General features: G+C 33.7%; 1 protein-coding gene and 1 long non-coding RNA gene across 5 annotated transcripts in view; both read left to right on the forward strand.

The window, feature by feature from the left end:
- The first annotated feature begins 2 nt into the window (after positions 1-2).
- On the forward strand, positions 3-4,642 carry LOC139776411 (uncharacterized). The gene is made up of 3 exons (XR_011719065.1): positions 3-1,917; positions 2,004-2,302; positions 3,921-4,642. It is a non-coding gene; the product is annotated as an uncharacterized lncRNA (long non-coding RNA).
- A 1,290-nt stretch (positions 4,643-5,932) lies between these two features.
- Positions 5,933-12,862, forward strand: part of LOC139776407 (protein abrupt) — a 103,075-nt gene continuing 96,145 nt past the window's right edge. Inside the window, exon 1 of one of the 4 annotated variants that reach the window (XM_071713018.1) lies at positions 5,933-6,589. The gene's annotated coding sequence lies outside the window, so the exon portion shown is untranslated. The remainder of the gene's footprint in view (positions 6,590-12,862) is intronic. The other 3 variants (XM_071713017.1, XM_071713014.1, XM_071713015.1) reach the window with 3 other exon arrangements.

Genomic DNA, 12,862 nt, shown 5'->3' on the forward strand with positions numbered 1-12,862 from the left:
CACCATGACGTCACGCGGACAGACGAAAACCCCGGCGGTCTGGGGTATCGATCGCGTGCGCTGGCGCAGCCGAGGGCTTCGCGCCGCGACGCTGGATAATCAGGAGGCAGACACGGGACACGTGGCTGTGGCCGTCGTGGCCGAGAGTCCGAAAGATGACAGTTTGAGATTTCAAGCTCGCACAGGTGATTTCGCAGGCTGTAAAAAATCACTCGGACCTAACCTCATTTTCTAATGAAGGTATTCTTGTATGTCGTCTTTTGTTTTGATTTATGTTTGTATGGATATAATTGTATCAAGTGCTTAATTTAAAGCCTTTTACATTAGCGATATATGTATATATGTTAAATCTTTTATCTCGATAACGATGAGTCAGTCACTCAATGGCATATTTTACGTAAGCATGAATACTTACCATTGAATAACTCCACTGATATTAAAACGCGAGAGCTTTCATTCGTTGAATGCTTTACTGGAGTTGCACAATCATTTGTTCTTTAAGAATAATTGCTGTAATAACTTGACAAAAATATATATTGGAATTAAATCATAATTCGAATATTTAAAGATGCGGAATAATGATGCCATTGTTCGTACACGCAATTGACGGTGGACGGTTAAAGCTTTTCATTCTTAAAATATCCACATATTGTCATGTATACCTGTCGATATTCCGATGCTTGATTACATATTCAAATATGAAATTCGATTTATCGCAATGTCGGCTAAACGCTATTACGGCGACAGGATGATTTTTCATTAATCTATTAATTCTTTATTCTCGTTAGGTTAGGTTAGGTTGAATTTAAATGATTTTAGAAAAAATCACAATAAGTAATAAACATAATTGGGCGATGACAGTGACGTCAAGCTGAAGCAATATTACATCTAAATAATATTTTGCTAAACAGCGGAATAATTCTTGAGAAAGTTCAAACTAAAAAGATAATTAATTAATTTTCAATTAGATTATAATGTATGTACATACTCGTTGTTCGCGTAATTCTATTCAGAAAGCAGGATTGGATACGTGGCTTCGTTTTCCCTGAAGTTATCGCGCTACCTGTCAATTCGACATTTCTTCATTCTGAAGCTTATGTTATCATGTCTCTCTCACGGTGCTTTATAAACTGCCATTCTGATTATTTCAAAAACCAAACAAAGGAGAGGCAGATTATACGTAATATAAATTTAATATTTTTCTATTGTATTACTTTTAAAACTAAATATACGTCCAGTTTAAGTTTTACATTAAAATCGTACATATAAATATGGGACATTGTTATTTGATATTTTATAATTATTACGATTTTTAAGCAAATATGTTTCTTTCAAATGAGATTGCGATTATTTTCAAATTAAACTAATTTTAGAGTTACTTTCATTTATAATTAAAGTCGCAGATTGCCAAAATACCAATAAATTGTCAAGGAAGTTTTAAAGCGATATCATCAATGCAATTACGTTAATTTCATTGTTTACTAGAAAACCAATTGTTACAAATATTATCTTTATTTGGATACTGGTGACAAGCAAACCGTTTGTAAAATTCCCTCAAATATCTCTGCTAATTTGCAAGAAGTCAACAGATAAATATCATATGAATATTGCATAAATATCATTAATTAAAATGTTGTGCACTTGTCACGAGCATCGTTGTGTGTTACCATTCATTGCAACATAATAATAGAAGAATCGTGAGATTTTATTATACAGATACAGTCAACTGTACAGCAAACTCTGCAACGCAATCTATGTGATAGAAATAGAAAGAGGAAGACAAAATTATATAAATTACAAAAATATGGTTTATTTAACCCTTCTGTTAAAGCATAATTTTCCAACTTTCTATTAATATTATATATATGAGTACCCGGGTACCCGGTTATTGACAGAAGAGTTAAAATGAGAAAGAAGGTAAGGAAGCGATAATATAAACTGAAAATACTTTCACCTTTTTAATATTTTTATTGTATAAATAATGGAATGATTATTCCCACTAGGAAGATTCTACCTGATGCTAATTGATCTGTGCAATTGAAGGAAGCCAATCCTGCTCGAGAAAGGATCGCAACATCCGTTACAGCAACCCTTCAGTTTTGCAACCCCGCGATTGTGCGAAATTGCAAATACCGACATCTACCGGGGGGAAAGGGAAGTAAAATGGAAGGAGTTGAAAATGAAATAAGTGCGACACTTTTCCGTACATCGGCGCGCACACTTTCCCCCTGCAATCTCTTACCGTTACCTTCAGCGATAACGCCGATATCTGAGAATGTCTCCGGTCAGTCACCACCTCTTGGTAAGCTCGAGAATTGTATTCGGGGTGTGTCTTCAACGCGGGATATCGATCGCACATAGTTAAGGGTAGCATGAGGATTACAATGAGGACTACAGCTTAATATGCTGTTGACATTACATGCTAGCAACTGTATCGAGAACATACATGTGGCATTATTTAAGAGACACAAAAAAATGATTGCTATGATTGATTGTAATCCGCAGATACCTTTTGCAAATCAGAAATATTTTGCATAATTAATAAAAGCTACGCTTTTAGATATTATAAAGAGAAAGTTGAGGGTGGAAAATATTGGATATGAATTAGCTTCAATTAAAAATACATAATAATATAAAAGATAAGTACACGTAGCGCTGCGCCATTAAAATACACACACACACACACACACACACACACACACACACACACACACACACACACACATATACACACACATATATATATATATATACACTGAGAAACCCATTTAGTTGAATCTTTGGTTGGATATGAGTTTGGTTGGATAAACAAATTCCTTAGTTAATATAACAAAAAATTTTGTTAACATAAAAATTGTTTAACATAACTAAATTTTTTGTTACGTTTAACCAAATTTTGGTTGACACAACATAAATTATTTGTTTCTATATGAGCAAAAAAATTCTTCAGTTAATATAACAAAAAATTTGGTTTACATAAAAAATTTAGTTATGTTAAACAATTTTTATTATGTTAATAATAAAATCAAATTTTTTGTTATATTAACTAAAGAATTTGTTTATCCAACCAAAGATTTTAGTTGATTCAACTAAATGGGTTTCTCAGTGTACATATTTATGTATATAATATATATATATGTATGTGTGTGTATGTATGTATGTATAATAAGACTAAAAGCAGTTTTTTCTGAAGAATTTCAGGACCTGACCTTCTTGGTTAAGATCCTAAATCTAAAGTGCGTTTTTCACGCTTGATCCCTGCTGATAGAATTTGCTGACTGACAATGAGTCTAGTGACACTAACATATTAACTGCTAAAAAAATAACCAGTGGACAATATTTTTTAGTAATGCAGCAGGAGATCACTGATAGCATCATCAAACTTATTTGAAACATTTGCTGCGCATAAATTCTACTCCTTGTAAAATTCTAAAAAACATAAATAATATGATGTCAGAATAAAATAAACAATGCTCTATTAATTACAATTAGTAATCTTGATATTTCTATATATACTTTAATAACGTAAATACCATGATAGCAGAAAACAATTTGCTGAGCAATTAACATGTTGAAGAACGTTTAATATCATATTTATTAAATATTGAATGAGAAGGACTTGCTGGATAAAAATTCAATTCAATATGACTTTAAAGCATGGATATTTATGCCATAATGCAATTACCTTTTTTTCCTTTATGCACTTCCAATAATTAATTTAACTCTTTATGCACACACAAAATTTCTCAATTAATATTTGATAATTTTTTTCCGTCATGAATCAACTTTTTCCTTTTTTCTTTTATATGTTTTACATGTTTGATATTAACCATTTCAATTTTCTCTGTTTTTTTTTTTCTTAGAACTTTTAATGATCGTTTTAAGTCCTTTTTATATGAATTTTGTTTCTTTTTCTCCAGGAAACTGAAATTATTTGAGTACTGCTGGCCAGTTGTATAGAATACTTGAACCCACATTAGGACAAGAACGGTATCACGAGCTACAATTGTAAGTATTGTAAGTCTTCTCTTCAGGGACTTGAGCGCCTGAGCGGGCATAATTTTAAAGAATTTCGTTTTCAATATGTATATAACACTCAGAAAATATGCAAAACTAGCAAAGGTAAAGGCAATGAGTTGCAGAAAAACGTAAAATATAAGAGAGAAATGTACCAACCAGAGAAATATTCGTGGACATAAGATTTTTCTTTAGCATTCTCGATGTGATTGGTCGATTCCCTTAATGCTCTTAAAGTCTTAATACATTTTCCTGTTTACTATGGAATATTCCATAGTGTTTGAAAAGAAAAGTTACTAGTGAAAAAGACGACACTGCACAAAAATTTTCTACAAATTTCTACAATGTTTTATTTTTTAAGCACATTCGTATCTTCGCCTTAATTTGTCGAAGTTTTGCAATTTTTCTTCTTCGATTTTTTTAGATCTTATTCATAATTTGATAATATATGCATGAGATAGTTTATTCTTAGAAGTGCATTACAATAGCAACAACAGCCAGAATAGCTGCTTACTTTTTAAAAACTAGTGCTGTTTAAAAAGTTTAAATAGTTATGTTTAAAAACTTAGTCGAAAAAAGCGTTATATCGTTGCTGTTATGAAAAATAAATAATGTGTTCCTAGAATTGTTTCAATTAATATTCCATGATTAAATATTTAAAAAATATTTGGAAATAATTAATCAGCATTATATGCAATGTCTGAAATGTGATTACATGCATGGTATCGTTATTCAGATTACTAACATCTAAATTTCGATAAAAATTCTCAAAAGTTTCATTACTGACTAAAATGAAAAAAAAAAAAATTCTGAGAAGAAATCGTGACGAATGATGCCTGCAGAGTCTACCTTAAAAACATGATTGCTAATGCTGAGAGAATATTCTCGTTGATATCGATTACTTTCTATTCTGAAACTATGACATTAAAGGTGTCTTTAAGAGTATTTTCGTCATCCCGAATCTAGCACAGAAATATTTAAATATGTTCTATAATATCCATATCTTCCTGATCCAGGCTTTACCCGCTTCGAGAATAGAGACAGATTTATACTGTCATTAAAAATTTACAAAAATAACAACGTTAAATCTGGTAACTGTGATCAATTTAGTTAGTCGTATATATACGGAGAGAATTATCGGAGTAATACTATAACTATAATATAATATCCATTTCCATTACTTAATTTTTGTTTCATGAAATCTCGTAGTTCTATTTCCTGTATCTACAATTTTCTTTTCGTGATTGAATAAAACCATTTTGCTTAGTCAAATTGTGTATCTGTGCGTTAAGATTCTATTTTCTCTAAGTATTTTTTTGTTACAGAAAATAATTAAATAGAAATTGTATGTCTCAGCATTGCTACACTGAGAAAAAATATTTATTAGGTGGCTCCTAACAGCTTATTTACTTAATATAATACACATATTTATTTAGAATTAGATATCTTTACGTAATTTAAATAAAAATATATAAATATGTGTATTATATTAAATAAATTAAGTAAATATTAAGTAAAAATTTTGATAAAGGACTAGGATCGTGCAATTTTTTACTCCGAAAACACGCGATCTCAGAGATGTATCGAAAGATGAAATACATCGAAAGAATCCCCATAACAAAACAGAAACATCCTACCTCATTAAAGTGACGATTTCCGCGACGCATGATCGTCTGTTCCAAAAATCATTCTCGCGCTAAAATCTCGTAACCGGAAGACGTAAAGTATGATCGCGCGTCGCTTCAACGCAAGGTGCCAACGCTCTGGATCTCCTTCTCTTCTCTCTTTCATTCGCATCTGGTGGGGAAGCCGCGGATCTAATGGTAGGTATTCCGAGGTGGGGATATGGTACCGAGTGGGGATCATATGAGAGTACGGAAAGTGAGTATACGGGGGGGTGACGAGGAGGTGTGGGCATGAGCAGTAGAGGGAGCAGCAGCAGACGCCGAAAGCGTAAAGAGAGCCATAATTCGCCGGGCCGTCCCGCAATCAGGTTCGTGCTTTATAAATCCGCCTTACTCGCGACATCCTTCGTGACGAAAAAAAAAGGACGGTAGTGTGTATCTTTTTACTTATGTTACTCCGGTTGTACTGTCTCGTAAAATCCTCGCTCTACGTGCAACTAGGCGAGAAAGGCGACGTACGCGTGCGTTTTGAACCTATTCATTGATCTTTAACACGCGTAGCATCGCGCGTGGCTTCGCGGTTCGTATTGTCGCGCTTCTGGAGGAGACGAGTCGAGTGTCGTCGCGCAAGGAAGAGAAAAGCTTCGGAACTAGTGGTGCTCTGAGCGAGGCGGAGAAGAAAATGAAAAGGAACTCTGTGCTTCGTTGACAGCTTCGCGCCGGGGTCATCCTACCTGTCAATCCTGGACTCCTGTCAGTTGACGCCGACTCTTCGTTTCGCAACACAATTCGCTGGATTCCCATCTTTTGCTCCAATCAATTTCCACATGTCGCACCATATCGGGACGAAGGGACTCTTCGTTCATTATCACTTTCAACATCTAGTACGAGACTAGCTACCGCAGAGAAAAATACAAACCACAGATACCAAAGATTCCAGAACGGAGGTAATCATCCACTACTGGTTACTAATTTTATCTACTCTAATTTTACAAACCCGGGCAAATCGAAGGGAAATGTGCAATTGGTTTTTTTTCCCCAATCCCTGATTTCTTCTGTTTGGTGTTTAATGTGTGCTTGTTAGTCGACGCTTCTTGATTTCGTGCGACAACTATTACTCCATTTTTCCTACGTTAAAATTGTGTAGCGTCGTCGCTCTCCTCTTTGTCACCATCGTCGTCGCGTAAATATGAGCTTCACCTACACGACCACTTCACGGACACTTGTAAACGCACAACCAACACGCATGAACACACCGCTCACACATACGTACACGCACACATGCCCACAAAAGACACTTGCGTGCTTGGAGAAGCGACGATGTACGCTCGTGCACGTGCACGTTAGTGCATACACAGAGTCACGATTCTGTACACGGTTCTGATTATTAACGAGTTATTATTGCGATACTAATTAAGTTTAATCGCAAGGCCGCCCGTTCGTTAAAGTTAATTGCACGATCGACCACGGCCCACGCCATTAATTGCGCCGTTGTTCGACGTGCGCGCTTTTATATAGTTGAGCTTTACGTGTTTTGTGATCGTGAACGGTATACTCGTTGCGAAGTAATACGATTCCCCACGAAAATATATACCGCAATTCTCACGCATTTAGCAAAGTTCTCTTGGATGTGGAATGCATCACGCGGATAGAGCGTAATGATTTTGTCGAAATTCGCGGTGTTGATTCACGCTCGGCCATGTTCAAGTAAACATTTATCCTTTTGGCAATCTGTCAGCGCGCGGTCAAGGGTTTCCGTAAGTGTATTTTTGCCAGGTATCACAAATTGGCGATTGCTCTGTGTTCATATTGAGTTATGTATTACGCGACATATTATATATTACACTTCATATAATCAGATCATTTATGTTATACATTTGCACAAGAAATTTATCATCTCTTTGCAATCTTTTAATCTGAATTGTTCGTGGTTGCTAGTGCTATTGAAAATTCATTAGACATATACCTACAATTTCTATTTAATTTAAATCAAAATCCTATACAGAAAAATTTGCGAAAACATCTCTTTCTTTTCCCTCGCATGTGCTTCTGCGATGAACTTACCAATATTACTGAATCGGATCGTAAAACATAGCGCTTTGTTTATCGTATTTCTTAATATTCAGAGTAATTGATTATTAAGGAAAATTGCAACGTTATTTAATGCTGAAAAGTAATTGCCAATGGCTTTTGTTACGAAATTCTCGCCTTTCGCAAAGTTGTTGCCAAACGCACTAATGTCTAGATGGATTTTCCAATTTCGTCAGATTTCATTACTCCAATATGTGATCATGTTATTTTCGATAATCATTATTAAGAAGATTATTATCAAGATTTTATTTAAGACATTGTTTAATGTGTCAACAGCAATATATGTCCAACAATTAATTTACAAAGCTTTAAGGAAATTCTGTCATCCTATCAGAAGATGCTGAAGAAATATCATTGTTCAATCGAGTAATTGATAGCGCGATTAGTGAAAAATGTCGACTCATATGCAATTTCGGGTTTTTGCAGAAACAAGCACGGACATTATTATTTTTTATAATATATATCTATAATATATGTATATCGATGACCAGTGATGATAAATCATGTGTTGAACAATGATAATATAGCTGCACGTGCTGCAAACTTTTTCTCGTTTTCGAGTTATCATCATAATTTTACATTACTGCTGTCACTCGTCTGATCGATTTTTACATGCCAAATAATCATCCTGTTTACGAAATGTTGCAATTTCCTGTAGTGATTTCCTGGTCTTACGATTTTCATCTGCGGTTCTCTTTGACATTCAGTATCGGTCTTTTTATATCGAATAACTACTTATTAACTACTTATCTCTACGACTATTAACATGTCTGCGATTGCATCACATAAGAGTTAAACTTTTCTTTTGTAAATAATTTTAAATTTCTTTATAACAAAATATTAATGCAACAGATTTAAATTTAATCACTATTGAATTATTTTAAAATGTTCTGAGCGAATATCCAAAATGTTTAATGACTTTGACTGCACTGATGATAAATACCATAACTGCTCAATAAAATGATTAAAAATAATAAATTAGCAATGTTACCTTAATGTCATAACTATTCTTTAAATTAATTGCTGTCGAAATATCTTAATCTCGAATTTATTACTTGCTACACTGAAAAAAAAATTAACGGAAAATGTTTTCTTCCTTTAACGCAAATGTGAATATAAACTAATAATAATAATAATATAAATTAATAATAAATAATAAAAGAAAGGCTAAACCAAATAATTTTCTTAAAGAGTAATTTATTATTGTAACATTATTTATGCGAAGTTAGAATCGCGAATTATAACACAATAGGCAGAAATCGAAGTTTTGAGTTTTATTTTTCGTGCAGAATGCAGATACTTTACCTTAATTCAACCTTTGTCTATAATATTGCTTGCAACATCCGGTATATATTTTGAAGATAAATGTTTTATATAATTTATCACGTATTGTGCAATTTCTCATGCTGATATTGTAAAAAAATTAGTTGCTATACTGAGAAATGTTTCTTGAATAATTTGTTCTTTAAATATATTGGTTACGAATTTATTGCGCAATATTGAAATTAAGAAAATGATGCAATTATTAATCGCGTGAACGTTTTGAAGTATTAATTTGCTATGTTATGTTTTTATGTTGTTATACAATACTATATAATTTATACAATAATAAACTGTACAAAAAAATTACATTCTATTTTGCAAAATTAATACAACTTGTTACTCTCATACAAGGGAATAAATATCAAATAATTTCATAACGACAACCGCTATGCTACATTACTTTGCACAGTTTTTACTACCATCTAACGGAAACTAGAATGTTATTTATGCAATGTAGCTTATTCGACCTTTCAAAGCACCTAACCATTTCTTACTGGCATTCGTTGTATACCCAGTCTTTGAGAAATGCAAATCATGCAAGAGCATGTTAAATTTTAATAGAATCAGGTTTGAAGCCCTAAAAAATTTTTATATATTTACTTTTTAATATATTTAATGCAAAAAATGTACTATTGCTTCTACTTGATTATGAAATTTTTAGTAATTTATTTTAAGAAAACACTTCTTTCTCGTGCAAACCCATGCATTCCAGAAACACGTGATTAAAGAAATGACTTTAGTATTGTTCCTACATTGCAATAGAGTATATATGAATGCATTTTCTATTGTTATAAAATTTTATCTTTATTATACTTAAATTATGTATTGTACTTTTATTTTTAGTATAAATATTTGCAATAAATTATTATTCAGTATTATTCAAGCATAAAAAACATAATACATAAAAAACGATATAAAAGTCTTAAAATAAACGTGACAGGTATGTTTATACATTATATATTTGTTATTCATTACAAATATATTCATATTTTATATATTTATTTATAAATAATAACGTACTGCAACGGTATTAATTATTAGAATATTTTTGTAGTGCAAAAACGTTTACTAATTAAAATCATTGGAACATATATTATTACAGGGTCATAAATAAATATATAAATATATTTGCCATATTTATATTATAATTTTTATGTTGTTTGTTTGCTCGTATATTGAATACTATAGTTTGTGGCAAATATTGATCTCGAAATATTTTCTACATGAAATTAATTGGCATTAATTTTTATCTCGCAAGTTTGTTGAAGTTTCGACAAAAGTCTTTAGTAATTAATATCCGCGTTTATTAATTGCTTCTTTGTTTCATGATAATATTGACTGCTTTTACTTACTGCAATTAGCGACGCAGCTTTCTTTGCCCTCGCATTCATACGAGATAACTACAGTGCGTGAAATCATAGAAACTTTTCAGACGTCGTACACGGTTGCTATATGGTAGGCACGCATATTCGTCGTATTGCGTGCGACGCGTGTGATCAATAAATCGGCCTGTGCAGCACAGACACAAAGATAGTCATATATGTGTACGCACGCACACGTATGCGAATACACGTAGAACACTCGTGTAGAAACCTAAACCGTAGTTCAACGGAGACTATTCGTACATTATCTTATGATGCGTCACGTACCGCATATTTCTGATATCATGATTTTTATTGCAGAAAAAAGACTCAAACTCTTTCTAGTGGACGTTTTCAAAAATCAACTAATAATTTCTAATAATAATAATTAGCAATGGCAGTAAATTATTATTAAAGATTAATACAATCGTCACAATATATATATCAATACATATTTATCAAATAATGGTAATTATCTGGACTCCACTCAATTTATATTAAGCAAAAATAATTATAATTAATAACACGTGAATTTGTTGGACTAGATAAGAAAACTTAAAGACTTAAGCTTAAGACAGATTTGCATTAGAGAAAAATATGATAATTCGATATGAACGTTTCCCAGACAATCACAGGAGAATTAATAAAAGGGATGAAGCAATGTGCAAATTTTATTTAAAATCTTATTCAATTCTCCAATCTCATTCATCTACTGTCATTCTGCGTAATTAATTACTTGCCTTTCTGTGCCGGCGTGTCAGTCAAAATATACTAGAATTTCGCATCAAAATGACAGTTGTTATCAATCACGAGTTTAACGGATACGGATGATCGATTTGGCATTCGAAAATTTTGAGAATTTATGGATGACTATTTCGCGCATCCACACGTGGCATTTTAATTGATACATAAGCAGCCTTTTATGGTAAGCTCGATGAATACGATTTCCACATTCAATTCACGAGAATTGCATTGCGACATTTACATTTCAGAATATGCGTTTCCGTACATCGACGAACAGCTGCAGTTCAGCTGTATCGCGCTATTATTACTCATGATAATAATAGTAGACTATACTTGCTCCATACGCAAATTGCGTGCGCAAACAAAACGAGGTTTTCTAGAACTGGACTGTTTTCCTTTTATAACTTATATATTACAGTACACCTCGTTTATCACACGCAGCTCGTCAAATTGTTCGTTTACTTGAGCTACATTATTTTCATCCGTGCATCGCGCATCGCACGCGAAATATGATTATTCTTCTACCATTGCACATTGTATCCGATATCGCCAAAAAGAAATTCACATTCGATATTTAATAACTCCAATCGAGCCTGATATATTATTCAATCTTGGTAATTCGATGCAAATTGTAATGGCATATTGTTGCTATCTTTAATCTTTTGCGTAACAGTTACGCCAACATTCTTTACACGTGCAGTTGGGTCAATTGCGAGGGTTAAAGCCTTACATTCTTCTAGCTTATACCGATAGTTTGCGGTCATACTTCGTACTCGTATACCGAATTGCTGATCTACAATGCGGGAAACGGCTCTCCGATAATGTACGAAACCGGTCGCGCGAGTTACGCGAATTTATAAATATGATACCTCGGACAAATGTGCGCGGTCCCTTCTCTCTCTTTCTCTCTTTCTCTTTCGCCCTATTACAACGCTTGTCGCCGTCGATTAATCTGTCCGGAATGAAATCCGTGGGAGTAAAGCACGATTTCTAAACGTAATAACGAGAAACGCAGCATCATTCGGCGTCATAGATACATGAGAGCTTCGCGTTGGTCGCGTTCACTTTCTCCTCGTCTCTATCATCCCACGGGCTTCCCGTCGTGTTTTTGATAAATTCGATACGCGGCTTCCTGGACGCGAGCAGGAAGGAAAGAAGGAAGCAGAGAGAGTGGCGGAGAGAGAAAGAGAGAGAGAGAGAGAGAGAGAGAGAGAGAGAATGGGAGAGAGAACTCACGGCTCATCCGAGGCGTAATTAATGTACGCACGTGCATTATCCGGTAATGTATGCGCGTATATCGGGGGAAGGGTCAAACGGATCGACCCGAGTTTCATAGCGCGCTATATTCCCGCATTTATGCCCGAGCTCGTTCGTAAAAAAATAAACATTTTTTCGAACGCAATCGAACATCTATACTATCACGCGCGTATCACTTACTTTATTTATTCTATCGTCCTGCTTGGTAATACCTCTGTTGTTTGTTTTTTTTTTGTTAACATGACGCGTTTGTTGATCACCAGGTACGTTTATGTTATACATACGTTTAAAGAGGATATCCCGTAGAGCGAGAATTACAATGTTATAACACGATGGGCACACGTTTTAGAGAATACGGAATTCTCTCATTAATTGAAAGTTCGAATAACGAAGCTGGCTTTGTTGCTTTAATTTCAGTTCGTTCGTGCTGTCAGTTTTAATACC

The sequence above is a fragment of the Temnothorax nylanderi genome, unplaced genomic scaffold, assembly GCF_030848795.1.
Source record: "Temnothorax nylanderi isolate EJ_2023f unplaced genomic scaffold, tnyl_v1.0 TNYL_tig0119_pilon, whole genome shotgun sequence".
Lineage (NCBI taxonomy): Eukaryota > Metazoa > Arthropoda > Insecta > Hymenoptera > Formicidae > Temnothorax > Temnothorax nylanderi.